The sequence below is a fragment of the Oryctolagus cuniculus genome, chromosome 3 (genome assembly GCF_051225735.1).
Source record: "Oryctolagus cuniculus isolate XC-2025 breed Fujian yellow rabbit chromosome 3, ASM5122573v1, whole genome shotgun sequence".
Taxonomy (NCBI): domain Eukaryota; kingdom Metazoa; phylum Chordata; class Mammalia; order Lagomorpha; family Leporidae; genus Oryctolagus; species Oryctolagus cuniculus.
In genome coordinates this window covers 52,911,688-52,935,090 of record NC_142869.1, presented here as the reverse complement: position 1 = coordinate 52,935,090, position 23,403 = coordinate 52,911,688, and the positions used below count along the sequence as shown (strand labels likewise).

Sequence of the window (23,403 nt, the reverse complement as noted above, 5' to 3'; positions counted from 1 at the left end):
ACTAGCCTGTAAGTTCTTCATGATAGTGGGCAACCCTTTGTCCTAGAAGTCTATTTTCATTGCTAGTTTAGAAATTTTCAAGGATATACACCAAAGTTCATTCATTCTTACCTTCTCTAACACTTAAAACAATGCATAGCAGGTATTTGGAAAGTTGGTTAAATTATTATTTAATTGATCTAGTGTCAAAATACTCAGAATTCCACCAACCTGTGCAAAGTTGAGTTGCAGTTGTAGTTTCTCAGTGTTAGATAAGATTCAGGTTCAGAGATGGCTTTTTTCCATCTCTATTCAGTTTTGCTTGTATTATAGAAAATTGCCTCTTCTTTAAACTCATCTGTTAGAAACTGTTGCACTTACATACTAAATTATGTGCTTCCTACATTCCTGTATTTAGGTTATAATCCCAGGTGTTACTGTAATTGGAGATAGAGTCTTTAGAGAAGTAAAGTTAAATGAAGTCATAAACCTGGAGCCCTAATCCAGTACAACTGATGCCCTCCAACAGGACAGGATGTGTGAACACAGGGGAAAGTCCATGTGTGAGTGCAGCCAGAAAGTGGTCACCTGGAAGCCAAACAGAGAAGCTGGAAGAGAAACCAGTTCCGCTAACACCTTGTTTTCACACTTCCTTGTTCCAGCATTATGAAAAAATAAATTTCTGTTGTTTGGACCTTCTAATCTGTGGTGTTTTATGTGACAGCCTGAGCAAATGACTGCCATTTGCTGTCTGCTTTCACAGCTTTACTTAAAAGTGGTAGCTGGTAAAAATATTCCAAGATTTTAAAAATGGTAATAAAGTATCTCATTTTAAATACTTTCTACTTACAAGGAGGCCATTTCATTTATTAAAATATAAGAACAAAGACATATTTTAATTTGCAAAGGAAAAATCTATGTTAGAGAAAATGTATACTGGATATGAAGTTAAATTAAAATGTGTTGAAAAGTTCTTCCAAAATTGTTTCAACAGAGGTATAAATCTATCTCTAAAGGTCTGTGATAGAGGCCTGAAAAACATATGGAGGTTCAGAAGCATAATAGTAAGACATTCTATAGAGCAGCTTTAGAGAGTTATGATTAATGACTGTTAGTTCTGGACGCACATGCTAATCTTTCTGGGAGCAGAAGCTAGCTGATATACTGACTTAAACTTTGTTTGCCCTACTAATCATTCAAACCTTCGTTGCTCCTGTCACACTGAGTTACAAATTCCTAACAGAAACTGCTCAGAAATATTTAAAATTGGACAGAGGCTAATATTTCTATATTTCTGATCTTAATGTAATAGATTAACTAAATATGTTGGCATTTCTGTGTTTAACAGCTCTTGTCTTTCCCAGATAGTTGTAATATAATCAGAAGTTTCTTTCTTTCACATCAATAAGTTTAATTAAAAGAACCATTAATGAGCTAATTCTGGAAGAGACCAAAGTTCATTCATGAGATTATGAAATAATATTTATAATGTGTATCTTGGAGAAAATCTCTTATTCATTAGAACATTATTCTTCCAAAGTAAAAAGATAATGAAACTAGTTGAAGGCATAGCTCAAACAGGGAAAGAGCCCTAAACATATTTATTATTCTTTTGATATTTTTTTCAAAACTAAAGAAGTTGACTGATGGGAAGAGCACTGCTCCTGTAGAGAAGATGACTGTAGAAGGTACCTCCTTTTGCCAAGTTCCATTTATTTGCCTACAGCTTCAAAAAGACTCAGGGCAGGCAAAAAAAAAAAAAAAAAAAAAAAAAAAGTAGTCTATTAAAAGAACACATTAAAACTGGTTATGAATTCTTGTCAGCTAGTGCCAGGAGAAAAATAAATCATTAGGTCCCCACACAAACTCAATTGAGAGTCTAAAAATCAATGGGAGATCATCTTAATTTACTTTTCATGAGTACACTCATACAGATGGAGTAAAAAGAAAAAATAACTTATTTATATATGTAAGGTATGTAAAAATGTGGAGGTATGAAGGAAGTTAGTGTTCAGAACAGAAGGTGGAGGACAAAAAAGTTCTAAAACCTATCCTTCAATTATTTATACATATATAGGGTAATAATACATGCCAATGATTTTACTTTGAAATACCTAACATGGGGCCAGTGTTGTGGTGCAGTGAGTTAAGCAATGCCAGCATCCTATGTGAACACCAGTCTGAGTCCCGGCTGCTCCACTTCCAATCCAGTTCCCTACTAATGTGCCTGGCAAAGCAGAAGATGGCCCAAATGCTTGGGCCCCTACTGCTCACATAGAGACGTTTAAAAGTTCCAGGCACCTGGTTTCAGCCTCGTCCTGTTCCAGCGCTTTTGGGGAAGATCTCTCTCACACTCTCTGTCTCCCCTCTTTCTGTAACTCTGCCTTTCAAATAAATAAATAAATCTTTAAAATAAATGGACAACATATATGAATGTTTAATGGGTTTAGAGAAAGGATTGAGATAGACATTTCTCTCAACACACTTATGCATACCTGTGAGTGCCAGTTTATTATACTGTGGTTGACTTGCAAGAATTTACATGTTGCCTCTCTTAACTGTTAACAGTCAGAGCCAGGGATAGATTTAATCCATAGGTAATGCAGATCAGCAACAAGGCCTCCCATGTGGGAGTATCTGTATTCATTTTTTCCCATCTGAAAATAACTTTTTTAGGAAGTATCACATACATTCTGATTGCCAGGTGACTCCTATGAAAACATAAGACACTTTAAATTAGCTACATAATGCTCTAGTTCACTGTTTTCACAAACTCGAACACTTTGAAACCTCCTCTTGGTTCCATACTATTTAAATGTTAATCTTAATTATATCTAAATAAACTCTCAAGTAATTGCATACTCCTTTCACTGAAACCTTATTAGGCCTCAGAAGTCTTTGGGTATTGAATCATATTATCAACAACTCACAAAGTCCTGATTTTATCTGTATCTTACTTGGAACCCTCAGAAACCTGCAAAGTTTCAAGTTGTTCTCAACATTCCTAAAGGACTAATTCAGAAGCCAGTGTCTTTCAGAGCCACCACACACTTTTCTTGCTTTAGTGCTCCAACTTACTTTGTCAATGTCTTCTGCCCTTTGAGTCAATTGAAATGACCCTCATCTTGCTACTATGTACCACTTTTTCCTAACACTGTCTTCTGAGGATGTCAAAAGCATCAACTCTTGGGATGCTGGAGCTTTGCTGCATTCTATGTTGAATTTGTGAAAAATGACTTTCCAATGTCCCCTCTACTATGGTGCCACCTGGGCCTAAATGCAGCAAAATTCCTGTCAAGAGTTAATATTCTGCTCATGAAATTATTTCCATCTTTAGCCCCCTAGCTCCAAGTCAGTTGTAAGTGTCCAGTGAAGGTCAGGGGCCATGTCAGCCCACCCTTTGACCCTTCCTGTTTTCATTCTCATAGATCAGGTCCCATGTAACAAAGCAACACAAATCAGGTCAGTCCAATTTCTTCTTCCCTTGTTCAGAAAATTCAAAGCTCTTTTGCATATTATTCTAATCTTGCAAGTATAGACGGTAGTAGAAGAGAGGCAGGAAGTAGGTGAAAGGCAAGGTGTTTGGAACAAATATTCCATCCTGGTTCCACTTTACTAATAAAAAGGAAAACATTTTCAGGAATTTATTATGGTGACATTCAAAAATCTACTACCAAAAGAGTAAAAATAAAGAGTAGGGAACATGATAAAGGAGAGCCAGCCAATTGTATCATTACATCTAGTGTTCTTTTTTACTGAAATTTCAAAAGAAGTTAGTATTTTTAGAAAACATATACTGGCAATATATGGGTTAAGACAAATTAAAATAATTATTGAATTAAAAGAGTTAATTTAGTGAATAGATTGGTTTTTTTTTTTTTTTGCCTGCTTCACCAATATGAAGGCAGCTTACAGCCCCTATGTCAGTCTTGCTTCATCTTATGCAATCAAATATACTTTTCTCAATCCTTTTCCAATATAAAAATATTGTCCACTCAGTATATTAGGGTTTGGTGTTAAATAGGTGCAACTTGCCATAGGGGTGAGAAACACAGTAAAAAGAGAATTGAGAGATCTGGTATATATAGAGTGGTTACAAAATTTCTAAAGAAATGTGTGTTGAGTGAGAATCTTATTATGTTAGGATATGGTGAGCAATATCAGAAAGTTATTTTAAAATGGAAATATCAGTTGTACAGATTATTTGAATAGGTGTTCCATAATAACTTCATGAGAGATTTTGTAGCAACAATTAACCTGAAATTTAACATTCACCAGCATATTATGTACTCCCAGTAAGAAAATAACTTGCAATATTCAATAGACAATGGATTGAATAGGAATTCAAAATGGTGTGGTTTCCTGAAATCCAGATTTAACATTATTTGACGATTTGCTTTGCAACATTATAAAAGAAAATATTTCTCCAATTTTTCTAACAATAGTTAGAATTCTATAATAATTGTTGAATACAAGTTCAATGTATAATGTTCTTTAGCACAGGGTGAATAATTACATTTGCAAGATGAGTTTTCAAAAACCTATAAGAATCCGTCTAATCTTAAGAAGTTATAAACCTAATATGTTAGAATGTTTGCAAATAGAGCCGGCGCCGTGGCTCAATAGGCTAATCCTCCACCTTGCGGCGCCGGCACACCGGGTTCTAGTCCCGGTTGGGGTGCCGGATTCTGTCCCGGTTGCCCCTCTTCCAGGCCAGCTCTCTGCTATGGCCAGGGAGTGCAGTGGAGGATGGCCCAGGTGCTTGGGCCCTGCACCCCATGGGAGACCAGGAAAAGCACCTGGCTCCTGGCTCCTGCCAGGATCAGCGCGGTGCGCCGGCTGCAGCGGCGGCCATTGGAGGGTGAACCAGCGGCAAAGGAAGACCTTTCTCTCTCTGTCTCTCTCTCTCACTGTCCACTCTGCCTGTCAAAAAAAAAAAAAAAAAAAAAAAAAAAAAAAAAAAAAAAAAGAATGTTTGCAAATAGGCTTTTGAAAGTGCTATGTCCGGAAGTGGCCCCAAAGTAATCTGAAGAAGTTATAAACCTAATATGTTAGAGTGTTTGCAAATAGGCTTTTGAAAGTGCTATGTCCAGAAGGGGAACCAAAGTACAGTTGCACACAGAATATAGAATACATTCACATAGTACTGGAAGAGAAACAAGTAATTCTTTCCTCTTTCAGTACTAAAATTTTTCAAAGATTAATTTCACCTTTAAAGATAGAAGATTGGATAATAACAACATAATGTATTAGAAAAATTGTTCTGACTTCAAAGAAATAGATATTTCCTAACAGCCATGACAAAATGTAAATGAGAATATACAGTTTGGAAGGCCCATTTACTGGGTTTATTGAATCCTAGCTTTTCTTTTCCTTAAATTCAGGGACTGTTTTTCATTGGCATGTGTGCTTTAGATTTAGCATCTTAAAAGATGCAAATATTTGTGTTGGGTTTTCCTTTGTGGGATATCTATTGCAGTCTGAAAAAGCAAGAACATTTAGCCACAGCAGGAACTTCCTGCAAAAATACAGTAAATGACTGTATTTTCCCTGAATGTCACACTCCTGTTTCTTCATAAACTCTAGATATTTCTTGAATAGTTAGTTAAAAATATGCTCAGTGGAACCCTAATTGATAAATACAAATGTGTTTCCATTTGTTTCTAATAACTAATAAAAATATAAATAAAATATTGCTAAGTGTATCACAGAACCCCATGTATTATTGCAGCAAGCCAAAAGGCATCCAGCCATTCATATTCATAGGTATCCTATGTATGGAGAAATTAAAATTGGAAATTGGATTACCTTGGAAAAATATAAAGATTAACAGCTTAAGAAGAAGTTACTAAAAGTTAAGAACTGGCAGGTCTGTAAACCTGATAGGTATAAATAAATTGTGGCATAGACTGGTTGAAATTTTCACTTTATCATATTCATATCAGGATAACATATTTTAGGAAGAGGAAGTGCTTTGTAAAAACTTATATGTAGCCCATAAAAGATAATTAATTTCCTTTGAAAGAAAGCTTAGGTGAGGCCTGCGAGACACAACGGAAAACAAATGAAACAATAATAAAATATTTAAGTCCATTAAACAAAGGCTTTTGTTTTATTTTGTTTTTTTAATGTAGGGTTTCTTACATAGGGGGAAGTCCCACTAAATTTACTATTGGAATTCTTTTGGGGTGTAATGGACTCCAGCTGCAATTTTATCTGAATGGTCAGAATCTTAATGGTAGGTCCCACCAAACAAACTTTTGGAATCTGATAAACACCTCTTTCTTAGACACTTTCTGTTCAACTGACTGCTTATTATATCCATCTTAGAAAAAGATTGGGGTTTCTCACATTTGCATCAGCATGAGTGTTGATAACTTCTTATGCTTTTGCAAGTGTATAATGCTCTTTATTATCTGAAATAAAAATAAACTACTTGCTAATATGCATACCACATGGAACCATGCAGCTCTAGTTTCTTAAATTCCTTATAATTTATTATTTTTAATAACAAAGGAGAATTCCTTTTGGTATCTTCAACCCGTTAGTTGCAAGTCTTATTTGTATTTGCACCAATAGCATACTCTCCTTGGTATATGTATTATCAAGTATATTATATATTATATTATCTCAAACTCAATCTTTCTTCCTGTAATTAAGTCAAGTTTGGAAGATGAGGTTAGTTGTTCCGATCACAAGTGCATTGTACAATGAAACATGTGAAATAGCATTTTTTATGAAAAGAAAACTTATATGCATGCTTCTTGATAAACTTAAGTGTGTTCTTTATGGGGGAGGAATTGCAGAGATGAACGGAGCACTCTAGTCTAAAGCAGTATTCTCTAAATTTTTTGTTGACACCTTCTGTATAATAATTTGAAAGAACTTTATCCGTTTCAATTGACAGCTCAATTGCAAAGCATGTATTTTTTGGCACATTTTAAATGTTCACTTTTAAAGTATAACTATTATATCATTCTTTTAAATGTTCTCAAAGAAATATAAATACAAGAACAACTTAATATCTACCACATTCATATTAAAAATAAATGAATGTGCTCTTCTTAACAGTTGAAAATTGTACTTCATTTCTTTCTTTCCTTGAAACCATATTCCACTGCACTATGCACCTTCCCCTCACATAGAATTTTATCCTATTGAGATGTTTTCCAAATCATTTTAAGTGAACCCTTGACAGAGTAGTGTAAGCTCATGATACAGAAAAATAAATGATTAAAAGAGAGGATAAAGATTGAAGGATGCAGAGAGGTGGAAATAGAATTCTGGGGACATTTTGAATTTTGTGATGTTTGAGATTCTACTTTTTCATTTGAAGTTGTGGGCATTGCTACTATATAAACCTCTTCTCTTCCAGAAATTGTCACCCAGATCAAGAACGTTTATGAAATAAAAATATACATAGATTAAAATTTTATTCTGAAAAAAATCCTGTCTAAATGGCTACAAATGAATATTTTTCATTGCAGATTGCAATATCATTACATCTTATTTCTTATTAAAAGTAATGATGATAATAATGGTGATGTTGATGATAGCAGTAGCAAACTATATTGGAAGGCTTACTAAATTACATAAACTAGTCTAAGTAGTAACTACTTACACTTCTACTTGTATCTATTCATATGCAGAGTGCCCACCAAGTCTGGAAACACAAATATTACATAATAAGTGATTCACTGATGTTACAGTATAATACATGAAAAAGGAGCATTTAGCTTTCCTGATTGTATGATCACATTATGAAAGAGCATGTCAGGTAAAACTATGATTAGCTCAGGTTAAGTCATGAGGAAACGGAAGCATCATCAGTTTATTAACTTCACAAGTGACTAAAAAGTGATCAATTCTAGAGTTGGACCAGTTAGCTTGGCTCTACATTGTACAGTACAATTCATGATAAGTTTATTATAGACTTTGATACATAAGTTGATACACAGTTTGTCTGAAACAAACCAAGTTAAATTGTATTAGTATTACATCATTAATGAAATGGAAAAAGGGGAAAGGTCTTATGTTCTTTTGAAAGGAGGCTTGGCAAATATCAGTGTATCCATTGTTCCTGTGCCCTTGTTTGTGGTCTGGAAGATTGTCACAAATTGTAGACATGCTCTACAGTAAGATTCAGAATGGGAGAAATGAAAAAGAGGCAGAGAGAGGGAGGGAGGGAGGGTGAGAGAGAGAGAGAGAGAAACATAAAGTTAAGAGAAAGGTTGTGACAAGAGACTGAAAAGAACTGGCCAGAATCTTGTATATTAGGGGTTTCTGTGATAAATCAATGTTTAGGAAGGCATTCAAATTGGGGTAGAGGATCTAGAAATTGGTTTCTGTAAAACTAGCTGCCCCTGCCTATGCCTAGTGTAAGTGTCCGTCCCCTTACTTTGTAGATCATTGATGTAAAGTCTAAGATACATTAAGCTATGACATTCAATTCTAAATAATCTTCTCACCAAAAATGAAAATGACTTGCATTTGATAACAATTGTGCTTAGTAATGTAATAAAAATTGTAAGTAATACATAAGCTCTAATTTATTATAAAACAAATCTGAAAAGGAATATATGAGTATATAATTTTAGGAAACTTCATTAGCTACTCTGCATCTAACATGTTTTCTAATAAATTTCCATGTGATTTATTTTTATTTACTCACATATTAAAATTGTTCTAACAGTTGCATTATAACACTTCTTATGGAAATAACTGGTTTATTTTCTGATAAAATACATTAAAATCCATCTGGGATAGAACAGACTCTTGGTCGTAAATGTTAGCATGTGCCCAAATATCAAAAGTTAAATCTCCACGATTAGAAAAATGCATTATTTTTAGTCCTGGAAGGGAAGCAGGAAACAATTTTCATAAAGAATGAATGGAGGGAAAGCTGAATGGAGCAGAAGGAGAACAAAAAGGATGGAGAGAGGCTGAAATAGATTATTGGGAAAGTGATATTTTAATAATAGTGAAGAGTAGTATTTAGCTTGTTTGTATTGCTAGTATGTGAACCTCTCTCAAATATTCTATCATGAAAATACTCAATGAAGACTACTACATTTAAGAAATCTGTGTGAGTTGGAATTGTTTTATAGAGGTCAAAGTAAAGACTGTCTCAGCATTCAATGCAAGGCAGAACAATTTTATGGACCAGAGGAGAGGCTGTTAAACCAAGTTGGCAAGGAAGTTCCAAGGAAGCTTATTTTTTTAAAAAAATTTTTTTTTTAATTTTTTTGACAGGCAGAGTGGACAGTGAGAGAGAGAGACAGAGAGAAAGGTCTTCCTTTGCCGTTGGTTCACCCTCCAATGGCCGCCGCGGCCCGCGCTGCGGCCGGCGCACTGCGCTGATCCGATGGCAGGAGCCAGGAGCCAGGTGCTTTTCCTGGTCTCCCATGGGGTGCAGGGCCCAAGCACCTGGGCCATCCTCCACTGCACTCCCTGGCCACAGCAGAGAGCTGGCCTGGAAGAGGGGCAACCGGGACAGAATCTGGCGCCCCGACCGGGACTAGAACCCGGTGTGCCGGCGCCGCTAGGCGGAGGATTAGCCTAGTGAGCCGCGGCGCCGGCCCAAGGAAGCTTATTGATAAGAGATAGTACATTTTACAGGAACAATAATAATATAGCAAACATTTAGTCGTTAGAAAGATTACTAGTAGATTCATGGCACTGAAGATGAGAACCCACTAAACATTTGGTCAAGTATCATACCAATATTTAGCTATGGAGCAGGGTGCTATATTTAGGTCCATGCTTTATTTTGCTGTAGTACTGTTAAGTTAACATCAATGACAAATATATATATATATATATATATATATATATATATAAATATAATTTTCCTTATCCATTATGCTAACCATGTTTTACTGAATCCATCAATTTTATTGTAGACTTTGCTCATGATACAACCAAATGAGAATACATATTAATTTGTGGACATTCTACTTTGGACTTTTTTTTTTTTTTTTTGACAGGCAGAGTGGACAGTGAGAGAGAGAGACAGAGAGAAAGGTCTTCCTTTTGCCATTGGTTCACCCTCCAATGGCCGCCGCGGCCAGCGTGCTGCGGCCTGCGCACTGCGCTGATCCGATGGCAGGAGCCAGGTACTTCTCCTGGTCTCCCATGGGGTGCTTGGGCCATCCTCCACTGCACTCCCTGGCCACAGCAGAGAGCTGGCCTGGAAGAGGGGCAACTGGGACAGAATCCGGCGCCCTGACCGGGACTAGAACCCTGTGTGCCGGCGCCGCAAGGCGGAGGATTAGCCTAGTGAGCCGCGGCGCCGGCTTGGACTCTTTCAATAGTTATAGTCAATAGGACATCCATTCTGTCTCTTACACACATGGTAGTATTTCTATTTGGAACTTTGAGTTAAGTCATAGTGTGCTATAAAAATTTCAAGAGATAATAAGACAATTGTTCATGAGCTTGATCTGTTAAACGTGTTTTAAAATACCAAAGGCATATTTTTCTGGAATATTTTAATAAAATTGAGTTTCTACGATACAGCAGCAATTTGACTAATAGTATTTAGAGACTTAAAAAAGTTCTTCATAGAAACTTTTAAAATTTAGGAACAGGACAAAAAACATAGGTCTAAAAGATTAAAGGACAGAGGAAAGAATGTGAATTATATCATTAAATGATAGAGACAAAGCTATGAACCAAAGTTATCTGGAAGAACTAAACTTAGGGAGGACCTTAGAACTTACTTAGGAAAAACCTTTATTATCTTTTTCAAATTTAGGTCAATCTCCTATTTTACAGATGTGGTAACCAAACTCCAATCTATATATGTGATATGCCAGTCTGTCTATTTGTCTATCTATCTATCTATCTATCTATCTATCTATCTATCTATCTAATAGTCTGGCTTAATGGTTTGCTTTACAGTTCCATAGCTATGGTGGATAAGACTAAAAGTCACCTCCTCTAACTTTTCATCTAGGGTTCCTCTTAGGTAAAACTCAACCACTTACGAACAAACTAACATGAGAACAATTTGGAATTCTAGTTTTCATATTTTTTAATATCCTTACGGGTAATTTTTCAATCTCCTTCCAAATTTAAATTTAAAATATTTTATACCTTAAACTATATGTGAGAAATAAAAAGAATTATGAAGGACTCAATTAACCTCTCACAGAAAAGCTCATTGATACTCAGCATGTCTTGTGAGATCAAGGTAATGCAGCGAAAGGAGTGTAAATTTGGGTCTTTCATCCTCAAGCTACTTCCAATCCCTCTTCAAACTAGCAAGTATATATTACAGTGTAAATTGGAAAAATACTTAGAAAAGATGTTGTGTAATCCTCTCACTTTCCTCATGAAGACCGGTGTGATACACACAGTGGGAAGCCAAAACAAATTCTTTCCTAGTAAGTGAGTCTTCTTCCATTATCTGTTCTTTCCTTTATGTCTTCATTAAGAAAAATGGAGGATTTATATGAAAGTTTATCTGGAACCACATCACATAAAAAAGGTCAGGAAGAAAAATCAAGCTGTCAGATACAAGTAGGCAATTTGAGCATTCAAACCTTGCTCAGAGGAACAGTGAGTCATGTGAAATGCAATGTGCAAAGGAAGCTGACACATAAAAGGATAGAACAACAATGATGAGTTCCCAAAGACAAACATTGGGACAAAGAACAATTATAGAGGGTCTATTTTGGTGCCAGCAATATGACTTGGGAATTTAAATATCACACTTCAGTACAGAAAGAATTATGTCATGGAGCTTTAAATTCAAGACAAAATACTTTAGCAGCCTTTATTGTTCATTAATATTATACTTTATTAGGATGATACATGATTGAATTATTAAGTACTTTGCCAACCAAAAATAAATTAGGGATAGAAATCTAATTTTGGGGGCTGGCGCTGTGGTGCAGTGGGTTAAAGTCCTGGCCTGATATGCCGGAATCCCATTTAGGCGCTGGTTCTAGTCCCAGTTACTCCTCTTCTGATCCAGCTCTCTGCTATGGCCTGGGAAAGCAGTAGAAGATGGCCCAAGTCCTCAGGCCCCTGCATCCACATGGGAGACCTGGAAGAAGCTCCTGGCTCCTGGCTTCGCATCGGCATAGCTCTGGCCATTGCGGTCATCTGGTGAGTGAACCAGCAGATGGAAGACCTCTCTCTCTGTCTCTACCTCTCTCTGAAACTCTGTCTTTCAAATAAGTAAAATAAATCTTACAAAAAATCCAATTTTGTAGAAAAGGGAATAATGAGGTGTAAGGATAGTTGCATAATTAATATTTTGTCATGGAATTATAATGCTAAATATAAATAAGACGACACAGTCATGTGCAACAGTAGTCTATTTTGAAGCACTGGTGTCCTTGAAAGATGTAGTTAATACCCAGAATTAAATTGAAATTGCTTTATCAGAGAAATCTAATAATAGTATCTAAAATAGTTTAAAATATTAACACAATTTATCCATCATTTTTTTGTTCATTTATCTATAAGGTATTCTCTTATTCTAATTATGGGACAGTTTACATATTGATAGGATTATAATGGCACTGGAAAATAGCAGAAAACAAGAAAATTCACAGAAGAAAGGGGCTTATTTCAAATGAGCAATTAATCTGTATTATTTTAAAACATTCAACATAGTATATTTTCTATATCTATATAGTTATATTAAATTATATATAAAATATACATATGCATGATATCTGTGGCTAATATTACTAAACTAATATTATTTCTAGTCCTTTGGCCAAAATAAAAAGAATATGGGATCTACAAGAAAATATAAGTTTATTTTGGTGAAAAACAAAAAAAAATGGGCCTAATTCTGTTCACCAAGGTTCCAAGGAAATGATTTTGTAAGTCTGACAGACGTGTATAATTCTCTTGTTATCAGTATTTTGTTGAATTTCCTTTCATAGATTTCCTTTCTTTGAAATTTAACTATATACCATTACATAAGGCCTTTCTATTTATTGTTAATGTGTTCATTTTCCTTGACTTTATTGAAAATCCAACATGTTACTTTCATTAGGTCATGAATGTTCTTTTGTAGCATATGCAATACCTGAAAGTAGAGTCATCCAAAGTTTTGACAGGTGGCAGCATAAGTGGTTGATGTATCATCGTAGCACCCTGGATGACAAAAGAACATTCCTGTGAATTTGGTAATATTACCAGTGGATAGTGAAATTTTACAGAATTTAACTTAAAGTTATACCTCTCTCTCTGTCTCTCTTTTTCTCCATCTCTCTCTCTCTCTCTCTCTCTCTCTCCCTCTTTCTCTCTCTTAAAACTATAATTACATTATTTTAAATGGAGCATTTGAATGGGAAGTTGGGAGGAGATCTACCAGGCATGTTTAGTAAGTTACTATCATGCTAATTTGGAAATAGTAATGAATATTGTCCTTAGACTTTTATGTCCTAAGAAGCAGGATTCTGTGGGGGTATAAACATGTAGGCAGATGACCACTTTTGTTCAAAGTCTTTTAACAATAGGAAAAGTAGAATCTATGGATTCATGGCTCAGGTATAGGTTCTTTTTTTTTTCTGCAAATAAAACCAACCTTTATTCAAAAATCACTGCTCCGGTCACTGAATTTATCAGCTTGTATGAGACCAAGCATCCCTGGCTGCTACAGGGATAGAGCAGACAGGTATAGTAAGAAACAACCTTACTTTGAGCAGGGGGAACGACAACACAGCACTAAACAGCTATATTGTAGTCTGAATCCTGCTTCAGGTATAGGTTCTGAGGATATAGCAGCCCCAGCCATCATGGAGCTTATTTTATAAGGAGAAAACCAACAATGAACAAGTAAATATTGGAGGTTCAGTAGTGATATGTGCTCTGAATAAAATTAAGGCAGGTAAGAGGGTATGATGGCTCTACAGAATGTTCATAGAAAGTCTGGCTAAAGAGGTGGCTTGTGGGGCTGGCTCTGTAGCATAGTGAGTTAAGGCATTGTCTGAGATACTGTCATCCCATATCAGCACTGGTTTGAGTCCTGGCTGCTCTACTTCTGATCCAGCTCCTTTCTAATGTGCCTTGGAAAGTAGCAGAGGCTGTCTCAAGTGCTTAGGCCCCTTCACCCACGTGGGAGACCCGAAAAAAGCTCCAGGCATTGGACTGGCCCAGTCCCAGCCTCAACTACTGAGGACATTTAGGGAGCAGAAGGAAGACCTCTATCTCTGTCTCTCCCTCTCTCTATAACTCTGCCTGTCAAATAAATAAAATAAGTCTTAAAAAAAGAGCTTATGAGCAGGGACCAGAAATGAGAGAGACTACCATGAAACATACAGGACAAAGATCGCTTCTTAAAGAGATGATTTTGGTCAGTGGTCCTGAAGTGAAAATGATTTGGCTGGTCCAAAGACAGAAAACGGGTCAGCACGGTCCATGAGTGAATTTGGCATACACATGGAATTCAGCAAGTTCAAAGTTGAAGTCTATTTTGAGTATTTTAACAACTTGCGGGAAAATGTCACTAGAAATAGAAATGACTGAAGAGCATTATTTTTTTTTCTGCATAGCTCAAGAAATTTCATTTTTCATCCTAACTGCAAATACTATGAAGACTCTTTCTACTCTTTTGATTATTTGGACATGTAAAGGACACTTGTGGATAACAGAAAATTTATTGATGAGTGAAGTTTGGTTAGTTCATGTGTTATATATTTTAATGAAATTACTGTGTATATGTCAGCATATACTTGCTACACTTCCTTCTAAAAAAAAATCAATACCTGGAGTACAAATTATGTACTAAAATAAATTAGTATCAAATAAGAGAGGATACAAAGAAATCATTATAAAGTTCTATGAAAAATGATAAAAATACCAACAGAAAACTCCAAGGGTTTTATGATATTTTGATGCAAAGAAATGATTTTTTTTAAAGCAGTAAGAGACACAGCCACATTCACGAGACTTGTAAACTCCATCAACTTTGTTAAATACTGAACAGATTTTTAAAAAGGCACATATACACAATGGAATTATTTGTTTTTAACTCCCTTTATTTTCAAAGGAAATTTTGACAAATAATTGATGGGTGTTTTGAATAAAGGGAGATAGAATGTTAGGAGTATGATTCTAAACATTTTCAGTCTGTGTTCTTGTTCATGACAAGAAATCCAATTCACACATTTCCAGTTTTAAAAACAATGATACATACTCTCCTTTCCCTGACTTACCTAACCAAAAAGAAATAGTTAATAATAGCTACAAGTAGATTACCCATAATGCTACAAAATCCAGTCACTGCTTAACAATTAGAAACAAATGTTTCAGTGGAAAATCCTAATCCATTTTACATGCAAAATCTCTGTGATTCATAATCAGGGAAATGCAAATTAAAAACACAATGAGATACTATGTTACACCCATCAGACTGGCAAAAATTAAAAGGTTTGACAATAATATACAGTCTTAGAAAGGATATGGAGCAATGAAAACCTTTTGCATTATTAGGAATATGAACTGGTACAAGGACTCTGATCTGCTAGAATCTTGAATTCCTTCTCATACAGATATTCCCTAAAGAAACTCAGACACACGTGTACAAGAAGCTATGTAAAATAAAATAGCTTGTGCCTTCACTGTTTCTAATAGAAAAACTGTGGATGAAATCCACAGTTTCTTTCAGCAGAAAAAGATTATCTTCATTGTGGTACATTCATATGGTAGAACACTGTGAAAAGAAAGAACCACAGCTACACTTGTTAACAACAATGATTCATCTCAAAAACAGAATGCTGAAGTAAAGAAGTGTGTCTGCAAGATATGTTATGTTTCTGTGTGGGAGCAAACTGTTGAAATCCTTACTTAATGTATACTAAGCTGATCTTCTGTATATTAAGAAAATCGAAAATGAATCTTGATGTGAATGGAAGGGGAGAGGGAGTGGGAAAGGGGAGGGTTGTGGGTGGGAGGGACGGTATTGGGGGGAAGCCATTGTAATCCATAAGTCGTACTTTGGAAATTTATATTCATTAAATAAAAGTTAAAAAAAAAAGATATGTATTCAGGATGATTCCACATTCATAAAAGTAAAACTAAAAATAACAAAACTAAATAATATAGCACTCAGAAACACATACACATGTGGTAAAGTCACAAAGTAGATCAAGGGAAAGAACAGTACAAATCTAGGGTAACAGTTGACTTCTGGGGATGCATGTGTGGGTCAATCATGGAATAATGTGATGTTCAAGCTGAGTTCTAGGCACACAGGTGTTTATTTAAATAGTAAATTTATGTTTTATATACTGTTCTCTAAGAATTTTAAAGATATAATTTATTTATGAAACACTAAGCAGAATATGATTCCTCCCTGGAGTCATGTATTAGTTTTAAATCTCTGAGTCAAAGCATGAAAATGCAATTTGTATTTGGACAGATTAGAAGGTTAGTGTGGGAAATGGAGCTTCCTCATGGAGTACTGATCAATTTGAAAATGTATTTCCTTTTTTCAATATATTAGGATTGACCTATAAGATTTTACAATTATATTATAGTCATATGAACAATTTGAACACTTAGAATTCTACAAATAATTTATAAAGGAAAATTATATTTGATTTGAGTTTACTTTTGTAGCTATGTAGAGGGAATTTTGGAATCTCAGTGACAAGCTCTTGAATCAATGTGTGTGTGTATGTGTGTGTCTGTGTGTATATTTACCCCCAGTCTAATGAAAATGGAAAAGGCCTGTAAAATTGAATTTCTTTTATTACTAAGTTCCTAAGACTTCAACTATGTTTATTCACAGAAAATGTGCCCCAAAATCACAAAACAAATAATTCTCAGGCTAGAATTAGAAGAGATAATATTACATACATTTTGGCATTTGTGAGCTGTTCAACATGAATTTATACTTACAGTTTAGGTATTTTAAAAGACAATCACTTGTTTAAAACATGAGCATTGTGCACTATTTTGTTATTGTAAATTTGACTATAATCTATGGAATGGCTTATTTTTAGAATATCCAGTGTTCAATGACAGAAAAGAGTGTTTTAGGGCTTGCAGGGATCATTTGAGCATCAACTCCTTCCATGTGCTGAGCCACCAGACTGATTCAATAGGTTTGAAATACAGGCTTTTCATTTTACCAGATAGCCCTGCTCTTTTAAGTGTGATATGACTAATTTAGCCCAATTTCTGGCTTGCTTATGCTGTTTGAGAAACTATCTTGGGAGACTGAGGCTTGCCAGTAAGTTAGACTCATGACCCCTCTGCTTAAAAGTATAGTCATCATTTGACCAAGTTGATTCCATTCTCAGACCATGAAGGCAGTAGTATCACCCAAGAGATGATGGTTCTTCTCTCAGCTTCTTAATAAACACTTCTCAGCGCTTATCAGAAGGAGTAATCCCATGGCTTAACACTCAATTCCATTCCTGAACGTTAAAGCAGATAGTGTTTTCCCATCCAAAATCTTACACCAAGCAGCTAGAATACATTTGTATATAAAGGGTATTCTTTGGAGTACCCATTGTCCATTGCCATGTCTCCATAGCCTCTCCACATCTTAACTCATGTGCTTCAGCAATAAATTTTTATTTACTACCTTTCTGACAAATAAATTATTTTTTCTCCCTTTCTCTATCTTTTTGCCTCTTCAGTCTTTTTACTCCCTTTTCTTTTCTTGTTTCTTTAACTTTCAAATTGAATCCCTGATTTTGCTGATTTTGGTTTTATATAAATTTTCTCACTCAGTAAGCAATAATTACTACTAATTTTATTCTTACAGTCATTCCAATCTCTAGGTAAGAATTTTTAAAAAGTCTTCTCTGTTATCCTGCTTGGCACTTCACTTCTTAATCTTGATCATTCCATTTCTAATTTCATCAACACCTGAAAGAATTTTAAATTCTTTACCTTGCCATGTGTCAAAAACTCCAGCATACACTTGTGATAATATGTATTGTTTTGGGTGCACTTACAGGGACCAAAGTTTAGGGTGTATAAAAACTTCAAAATATTTGTTTGAAAATGTAAAATTAGAAAAATATGGTATTTATAAATATGGAAAGCGCACCCACTGCTTTAGAAATATCTGCAGTAAGAAACTAGTTAACAATAGAAACAAGTTAAAACAGAATGTATCAGAGAGGCATTAAAAACATTGGTGGGGGGGAAACATCACAAATCACTTTTGTGATTTTGGCTCGATGTTGTGAACTAGCTTATCATTCATTCCTCTAGTGTTACTATCAATCTAGGATAGAGACTTTTTTCACAGTCAAGGTTATCCAGCATATATGTTAAGAGCTGAAGGGCTATAAAGACATTTAGCGATTTTATGCCATTCCATAAAATCCATTGTGCAATAGAGAGCAAACTGCAATAATTGAAACAAACATTTGAATTTTACAGCAAATATTATACTTAATTTACTTTCAGACAATTACTCATATTTCAAATTAGATTTCTTCAACCTACAAGTAGTATTCTGTTAGAAAAGGCTCTCAAGAATATTTGCTGCTTCATTGAATCTAGAAGAGTGTGAAAACTCACTGTTTAACTGTAGTAAATACTGCCTTTTTCTGAACAGCAGTAATGGGAGTACATATTTGTTATTGTAGGGATTAGTGCTAGAAGTGTGAAGTGTTTTGCTTGCTGTGAGAAATTACTCATATTTCACTTTTAAGCACAAAATTGTTCAATTAAAATTATATCAAGCTTTCTACATGTGTGAAATTTTTAAGATCCTTTCCAATATATCTTCAAGTCTTGCAGACTTAAAATTGTCATTTCTTTGTTTTCTAAAATTTATTACTGGTTCTATTTTTATTTTGTGATGATTTTCTGTTTTTGGGAAAAATGGAACAAAGAAAATGTGTTGTACAAGACTGGGTTTTCTTGCTCTACATAAACATACCAGAAAGAAATGAATGAAGATAAATTTTAAAAAAGGATAGCTTTTGTTGGAATGCTATTATTTTCATTTCTTTTTTTGACAGGCAGAGTTAGCCAGTGAGAGAGAGAGAGAGAGAGAGAGAGAGAGAAAGGTCTTCCTTCCGTTGGTTCACCCCCCAAAAGGCCACCACGGCTGGAACTATGCCGATCCGAAGCCAGGAGCCAGGTGCTTCCTCCTGGTCTCCCATTCGGGTGCAGGGCCCAGGGACTTGGGCCATCCTCCACTGTACTCCCGGGCCACAGCAGAGAGCTGGACTGGAAGAGGAGCACCCGGGACAGAATCCAGCACCCAGACTGGGACTAGAACCTTGGGGTACCAGCGCCACAGGCGGAGGATTAGCCTAGTGAGCCGGGGCGCTGTCCTTATTTTCATATTTTATAATAACCTTGTCATAAGTACACTATTTGGTCATAACCACATCAAAGTAATTCTGAAAATTGAAGAAGAGGCAAAGAACAGGAAAGGATGAGGATAAGAAGGAGGCATCTCATGATTTGCTTTTTTCTTTTGGGCAATACTTTGTTTCAGACAGGGTAGTTTAATCAAGGTTAGTTTGTTGCTTTGGAATTAACACCCACTCAATTATGTTACTAGAGAGTATGCTAAAAGAAAAATTACAAATTCTGTGTACATACATATACTTTTCCTGAATTCTATGGACATATCTTAAGTATTTTTGTCAAAGAAAAATTATTGTTTCATTGAATGATACCCATCTCTGGACTTAGATGAAGAAAGCTCAATTGTGATGTCTTTGGGTGAATGAGTGATTAGCATTCTGTTTAAAGGAAGAAAACCCACAAAATTAGTTCTACCAGTCTGAAATAAATAGGAATCTAAAATAGAAGTACTGCATTTTTATAATATCTCAATTATATCAATTCAGAAAATCTGTTTTGGGAAAATGCATCATGAAGCTCCAAGCAAATCATGATTTGATTTAATTGCAAAGTTAAGGGTTCTTCAATATGTTTGTGCCTAATGGGATCAAAAGATAAGTTTTGGTACAAAAAGTTTTTGGAAATCCATACATAGTTATTTCTTTGTTTTTTAAAGATTTATTTATTTATTTCAAAGGAAGAGTTACAGAGAGGTAGAGGCAGAGAGAGAGAGAGAGAGAAAGAGAGAGAGAGAGAGAGAGAGAGAGAGAGAGAGAGAGAGATCCTCCATCCAATGGTTCACTCCCCAGATGGCCACAGTGACCAAAGTGAGGAGCCAGGAGCTTCCTCCAGGTGTCCCACACAGGTACAGAAACCCAAGCACTTGGTCCATCTTCTGCTTTCCCAGGCCATAGCAGGGAGCTGAATTGGAAGTGGAGCAGCTGGGACTTGAACCAGTGCCCATATGGGATGTTGGCCCTGCAGGTGGCGGCTTTACCCATTACACCACAGCATTAGCCTGTTATTTCTTAATATATATGTTTCTTCAGTTTTTGAAAGGCTCCCTCATATGCATGGATTTAATTTTTTTGCACACATGTGGGCACTACAAAAAGTTCTTGAGAAAATGGAATTAAAAGATAAGTTTATTTTGGTGCCAAAATGTTTTAAAGTCATGGTTTTGTCATAATGCACATTTTCCATGAAGTTTTTAAAGTTTTCGCATAGTCCTTTGGTATTTATTTTAGAAAATTTGCAAAACTATACAATGATGAAAGGCACTGACAGCTGATATTCTTTAAATTATCTTTAAACATTTAAAGATTAATACTTAAAGACTTGCTAACTTACAGATTAGGAAAATGTAACTCATTTTCCAAACAGGCATTTAAGGTTTTGGTAATTAAACACGATTTGTATTTTACTATATGTGCTTCTGTAAGATATTGATTTATTTTCTTTCCATTTATCTGATAAGTTTTTTTCCTTTTCTATAATCTCCTTCGTGGTATTGCTCAGAAAGGCAGTAAGTAATGGACTAAGGCTTTTGTTGGGAAGCAACAGTTGGCAAATCTTCCAGTTTCAACAAGAAATTCTGCCAGCTTTACCCATTGTTTGGCCATTTGGGGAAAAATTTCAACATTTTGTAGTAATATACTGAGCAACACTCTCCTTTACAATAGTTTGAAAGGTTGCTACTTGGAATTCAGCATAATGAACCCTGAGTTCATTATACAAAGCATTTTTATTAATTTATTTTCCCCTATAAAGACAGTGAAGATATAGTTAATCTAAGCATAATGAAATGGTCATTAGTTTCTGAATATTTTCTCTTCGATTGTTAACACCTACAGAGTGCAGCATCAATAATATACTGCATACAAAATCACATCAAGTCAATGTCCAGTTTTCTGTGAAGTAGCAACTGATATCAATAAACATCCATTCATTCCTTTAAGCACCTACAATGTGCAGGCACTTTTCTAGGTGCTTAGGATGTGCTAGTGGGGGAAAAAGGAGGCAGATGTTCTTGTACTGTGGTGTTTACGTGTTAGCAAAATTGAAAGAATTTAAGCAGTAACAAAGCAAATATGCAAATTACAGTAAATATTTGTTGCAAGGTAATTAGTGTTTTAGAAAAATTTAGGAAAAACTAAAATTAGGAGAATAAAAGAATTGTGATGGTGTAGTTATGGGTTGATTTTATACACTATTCTGGGTAGTTCCCATAGAAAAGTTTATATGTGGGGAAGATTTTGATAGGTGAGGAACTGAGGTATATAAACATCAGGGAGAGGTACACTTGAGTGAAACTCAGATATAGATTTTTAAGAATACTTTATTTTTAACTGACAAAATTATTGTACAATTTATGGGATGCAGTATTGTATTTCAATGTATGCATTCTATGCATCAGGGAAGTTGATATACCTATCACTTCAAACATTTATCACTTCTTTCTCTTGGAAATATTCAACATCCTCCCCACTAGCTATTTTAAAACTTACAGTGGAATATTGCCAACCATAGTTACTCTACTGTGCTATAGAACATTAGAAGTTATTCCTCTTACCCAACTATACGCCTTATTCATTAATTTATGATTCTTTTAGATAAAATGCTCATATTCCTTTACAGATGTGCTAATTCATGTTAGAAGTATTAACAAGAAGAAAACTTGTCTAGAGGAGTGGACTCAACAAAAGGAAGAGACAATAAATCCACGAGCCAGGAATTATTGGTACAAATAAGTTTAGAAAGTTTCTTCATGTTCATGTTCTGTAATGATACTCATATGATGAGCAGTAGAGAAAAGAAAGCATGATAAACTTAGAAATTTACTCATCTACTTCATTCAAATAAGTACTCTCCCACTGCTTTATATTATAATCTTATATCAATAATCTGTTGCACAGTAATCTTTATTATTACAATTTTAATGTCACTTCAAATAGTGGTTAAAATTTGAATTGATGCATGTGATGATGTTCATATAGAAAAACTTATACATTATATTTAAAGACTGCATTATGTAATTATTTCTGGAATGAAAATGTAGGTCAGAATGTAGGACAGTCCTTGAAGTCTAAACTGTTTAGAGTAATTAGGAGCAGAATGTTGTCTAAGTGTAAAGATCTAACATCTTTTACTCTGAGACCTACATCATAGCTAGAATTAATGTAACCCTCTGAGGACACATTGAACTGCAGTCTACTATTTCTAAGTTATGATCCATTATCTAGATTTATTTAAATTTGTCAATCCCTTAGGTTTGGAAAGTATATATAACATTAAAGAGTTTGAGCATGCAGTCTTTTACAGTGCTAGAGTTGACATTTGAGAAGCTGGTGAATAAACGTAGATTTCAGGGTTAAACTGAAAAATTGTCCATTTATTGAATATTTTAAAGGGCGCTTAAGTTATATAAAAACTCAAATATAAACTCTGTTCATTTTTGATATATTTATTTTGGAGGAAGAAAGATAGATGGAATCCAGTTCATTAACAATGGACATATATTAATTTTATGATCAAAACCACTTAAACTAATAATTTCTATATAGATAACATGGAACAAACTATAGGAAATTATTTTATAAAGTACCTAAGTAAGATATTAGCTAATGTGTGGAAATAATTTTAAAAATTAAGGAATTTTCATATTATAAATTCACTCCTATCAGGTGGTTCTAGATCATAATATTTGCTCCTATTGTCATGTTAAGGCATTCCTGTTCAAATTAATAAAGCCAAACATTCTTCAAAGTTTTATTCCTAAGAATACTGTTGTCTTTAATCACATACACTTTGCTTTAAAAATTAACAATTGCTGGTATACAGTTATGGCAGTGGATTCAGGGAAATCTCTTTTGTTAGTATATGAAGGATCAAAGTCATAAGCAATAAAAATATTTCAGAATATCTTAATCAAAGGATATAAGCAAAGTAGACATGAATAAGAATGCACTTAATTTCATATTTCTTTTTTGGTGTGAAATCTACAACCCCAAGTTACCCAGAGTAATAAATATACACAAAAATATTTGATTTACCAAGTTTCACCATTTTAGTAAATGCCATAATTAAGACATTAACTCCTAATTTGCAATAAGATGAAAAAAAGTATGTCAG

General features: G+C 34.8%; 1 protein-coding gene and 1 non-coding gene across 3 annotated transcripts in view; both read right to left on the bottom strand.

Annotated features, from left to right (window-relative positions):
• CALCRL (calcitonin receptor like receptor) overlaps window positions 1-23,403 on the bottom strand; it is a 96,586-nt gene that overhangs the window by 68,141 nt on the left and 5,042 nt on the right. The window contains exon 2 of one of the 2 annotated variants that reach the window (XM_051849374.3): window positions 13,031-13,098. The exons of the other annotated variant lie outside the window; for it this stretch is intronic. The gene's annotated coding sequence lies outside the window, so the exon portion shown is untranslated. The remainder of the gene's footprint in view (window positions 1-13,030; window positions 13,099-23,403) is intronic. 2 annotated transcript variants of the gene reach the window in all.
• On the bottom strand, window positions 13,574-13,704 carry LOC127482555 (small nucleolar RNA SNORA63). Its single transcript, XR_007920830.1, has one exon. It is a non-coding gene; the product is annotated as a small nucleolar RNA SNORA63 (small nucleolar RNA).